The sequence below is a fragment of the Schistocerca cancellata genome, chromosome 1 (genome assembly GCF_023864275.1).
Source record: "Schistocerca cancellata isolate TAMUIC-IGC-003103 chromosome 1, iqSchCanc2.1, whole genome shotgun sequence".
Taxonomy (NCBI): Eukaryota; Metazoa; Arthropoda; class Insecta; order Orthoptera; family Acrididae; genus Schistocerca; species Schistocerca cancellata.
This window is the reverse complement of record NC_064626.1, coordinates 806,833,864-806,838,476: the sequence shown is the minus strand read 5'-3', so window position 1 is coordinate 806,838,476 and position 4,613 is coordinate 806,833,864.

Sequence of the window (4,613 nt, the reverse complement as noted above, 5' to 3'; positions counted from 1 at the left end):
GGTGCATGAGCAAGTGTTTCAAAGCATACCGTTCATCATACATTGTTGAATAGGGAGCTCCGCAGCGGACCACCTCTATGTTGTTGATTTCAAAATTTTTATTCATGTGAGCGGTTTCGGTTCATCTAGAACCATCTTCAGATCTGATATTTCGGTTACAGGGATAACAGGTCCAAGTTCAGCAACTTTCACATGCTGCGTCACGTGTTCTATGTGTTCACACGTTGACTTAATGACGTCGTCAATTACTTTGCAGTGGGCACGGGACCATCGGGATTCAACTGACGATCAATGGAAACGTGTCGGCTCTTCGGACGAGTCACATTTTTGCGACACTATGTCGGTGGTCGTCTCCACAAACGCTGTCATCGAGGTGAGTGGCACTCGAAACGTGCAGCGCGCCTCAGATGTAGGTTGGTGGGAGCCGTATTGCGCTATGGGAGACATTCTCCTGCGCTTGCATGAGACCTGTGGTGCTAATAGAAGACACGTTGCCAGCTGCAAATCATCTGTATCCCTTCGTGCTCGATGTCTTCCTCGACGGCAGTGTCATTATTCAGTAGTGTAATTGCCCGTGTCCTGGAGCCATAACCGTGCTACAGTGGTTTGAGGAGCATTATAGTGAACTCACGTTGATATCTCGCCAACCAAATTCGCCTGATGTAAATCCTATGGAAACCATGCGGGTCGCTATAGGGCGGCACCACCGCGTACGCGAATCAGCGGCTCTTTATTTGCGCGAATTACATGACCTGTAATTAGACATCTAATGCCACATACACTATGTGATCAAAAGTATCCGGACACACCCGAAAACATAAGTTTTTAATATTAGGTTCATTGTGCTGCCACCTACTGCCAGGTACTCCATATCAGCGACTTCAGTAGTCATTAGACATCTTGAGAGAGCAGAATGGGGCGCTCCACGGAACTCACGGACTTCGGACGTGGTCAGGTGATTGGATGTCACTTGTGTCATACGTCTGTACGCGAGATTTCCACACTCCTAAACATCCCTAGGTCCACTGTTTGCGATGTGATAGTGAAGTGGAAACGTGAAGGGACACGTACAGCACTAAGCCTACAGGCCGACCTCGTCTGTTGATTGACAGAGACTGTCGACATTTGAAGAGGGTCGTAATGTGTAATAGGCAGACATCTATCCAGACCATCACACAGGAATTCCAATCTGCATTAGGATCCACAACACGTACTAAGACAGTTAGGCGGGAGGTGAGAAAACTTGGATTTCATGGTCGAGCGGCTGCTCATAAGCCCCACATCACGCCGGTAAATTCCAAACGACGCCTCGCTTGGTGTAAGGAGCGTAAACATAGGACGACTGAACAGTGGAAAAATGTTGTGTGTAGTGACGAATCACGGTACACAATGTGGCGGTCCGATGACAGTGTGTGGGTATGGCGAATGCCCGGTGAACGTCATCTGCCAGCGTGTGTAGTGCCAACAGTAAAATTCGGAGGTGGTGGTGTATGGTGCGGTCGTGTTTTTCATGGAGGGGGCTTGCATCCATTGTTGTTTCGCGTGGCACTATCACAACACAGGCCTACACTGATGTTTTAAGTACATTCTTGCTTCCTACTGTTGAAGAGCAGCTCGGGGATGGCGATTGCATCTTTCAACACGATCGAGCACCTGTTCATAATGCACCGCCTGTGGCGGAGTAGTTACAGGAGAATAACGTACCTGTAATGGACTGGCCTGCACAGAGTCCTGACCTGAATACTATAGAACACTTTTGGGATGTTTTGGAAAGCCGACTTCGTGCCATGCCTCACCGACGGACATCGATACCTCTACTAAGTGCAGCACTCCGTGAAGAATGGGCTGTCATTCCCCAAGAAACCTTCCAGCACCTAATTGAACGTATGCCTGCGAGAGTGGATTGGATTGGATTGGATTGGATTGGATTGATTTGGGGGAAGAGACCAAACAGCGAGGTCATCGGTCTCATCGGATGAGGGAAGGACTGGGAAGGAAGTCAGCCGTGCCCTTTCAGAGGAGCCATCCCGGCATTTGCCTGGAGCGATTTAGGGAAATCACGGAAAACCTAAATCAGGATGGCCGGACGCGGGATTGAACCGTCGTCCTCCCGAATGCGAGTCCAGTCTGCGAGAGTGGAAGCTGTCATCAAGGCTAAGGTAAGTCATTTTCAGCCAAGTGTCCGGATACTTTTGATCACATAGTGTACTTCCACAAACCGACCAACAAACTGTCGGACCCCTGATACGTAGAATCAGTTATGTATTTCCTTCCAAGGGCGCACAGACAAGCTACTAAGCAGATGGTCATAATGTTTTGACTCAACAGTATAACTACTTATTTTTATGGCCACTGTTACTACGGCGAGTTATATGGCTGTGAGTGATTCGTTGGATAGACCGTGTAGATACCAATAAACCAAAAGTTAATTCATGGTCTGGTAATTTTTTTTAAATGTTTCAATTCCATTTTTGAGTTATCAGTTTGCTGATTGGTTTGTGGCTGCCCACCACGGATTCCTTTCTTGTGCCAACCTCTTGATCTCAGAATGAAACCTACATTTTATGTCTCAATTATTTTGCTGTTGTATGCATTCCTGTCTTTGTCTTCCTCTACTGTTTTACTGTCTGTGGCTCTCTCTAACTCCATGGATATTATTTGTTGATATCTTAACAAGTATCCTATTGTCCTGTCCCGTGTGCTTGTCAGCATTTTCCATATGTTTCTTTCTTCGCCGGTTCTACAGAGAATTTCCAGATTCCTTACCTTATCAGTCCACCTAATTTTCGACATTCTTCTGTAGCAACACATTTGAAACGCTTCGATTCTCTTCTTTTCCGGTTTTACCACAGTTCAGGATTCACTATCGTACAATACTATGCTCCAAACGGACATTCCCCAAAATTTCAGCTCTAAATTAAGGCCCATGCTCGATATTATTACGCTTCTTTTGGCAAGGAATACCCTCTTTGCCTAGACTAGACTACTTTTTATATCCTCCTTGCTTCGCTCATCATACCTTACCATGCTGTTGAGATAAAAGAATTGATCAACTTCGTCTTCGTCGTCACTAATTTTAATGTCAAGTTTATCGCTAATATCATTTCTGCTATTGCTCATCATTTTCGACTTTCTTCGATTTCCTCCAACCTATATTCTGTACTAATTAGACCGTTCCGTTCAACAGGTCCTGAAAGACTTCTTCACTTGCACTGAGAATAGATATGTCATCAGCGAATCTTTTCATTGGTATCGTTTCACTCTGAATTTTAATCCCACTGTTGAACCTTCCTTTTATTTCCATGACTACTTCTTCAAAGTACAGACTGCAACGTAGGGGCAAAGACTGCATCCCTGTCTTACACCGTATTTAATCCGGTCAGTTCGTTTCTGGCCTACAATTCGTACTGTTCCCACCTCATCATGTTATCCATCTTTCCCTATACCTTACTTCTATTTTTCTCAAATTTTCAAAAACCTTGTACCACTTTACAGTGTCGAACGCTATTTCTAGGACGACAAATCCCGTGGATGTGTCTTGATTTTTCTTAAGTGTTGTTTCCATTATCAATCACAGTCTCAAAACTGCCTCTCTGGCGTCTTTCCCTTCCCGAAGACGAACTAATCATCATAAGCACGTCCAAGCACCAGAGCTCCTTGTTGCCATTCCGTCACGTCTTCATGCCGACTCATCTTACTGCGCTGTTTCCGCAAACCGACTGACACATACACGGCACTTCACTCCCATGACTAGCGTCAACGATTGACGATCGCGTGACCGCCAGGTACTTGTGCTACACACTCTACAGCGGTTCAAATGGTTCAAGTGCTTCTGAGCAGTACGGGACTTAACATCTGAGGTCATCAGTTCCCTAGAACTTAGAACTACTTAAACCTAACTAACCTAAGGACATCACACACGTCCACGCCAGAGGCTAGATTCGAACCTGCGACCGTAGCAGTCGCGCGATTCCGGACTGAAGCGGCTAGAACCGCTCGGCCACAACGGCCGGCTCTACAGCTGTCGAAAGCAACAAGTGTGCTCCGTGAAGGGGGTCACTAATGTTTTGCCCGGTGAGCTTATGAAACTGTGTTATTTATGCTGACTGCCACATTCTAAAATTTTCATCGGTTGCAAAATCATGCGATGCTGTCTTAGCGTCTGATGCCTGTGTGTATATTTTACAGCAGGCGACCGTAGGCCGGAATGGCCGAGCGGTTCTAGGCGCTTCAGTCTGGAACCGCGCGACCGCAACGGTCGCGGGTCCGAATCCTGACTGGGGCATGGATGTGTGTGATATCCTTAGGTTAGTTAGGTTTAAGTAGTTCTAAGTTCTAGGAGCCTGATGACTTCCGATATTACACTCCTGGCCATTAAAATTGCTACACCACGTAGATGACGTGCTACAGACGCGAAATTTAACCGACAGGAAGAAGATGCTGTGATATGCAAATGATTAGCTTTTCAGAGCATTCACACAAGGTTGGCACCGGTGGTGACACCTACAACGTGCTGACATGAGGAAAGTTTCCAACCGATTTCTCATACACAAAGAGTAATTGACCGGCGTTGCCTGGTGAAACGTTGTTGTGATGCCTAGTGTAAGGCGGAG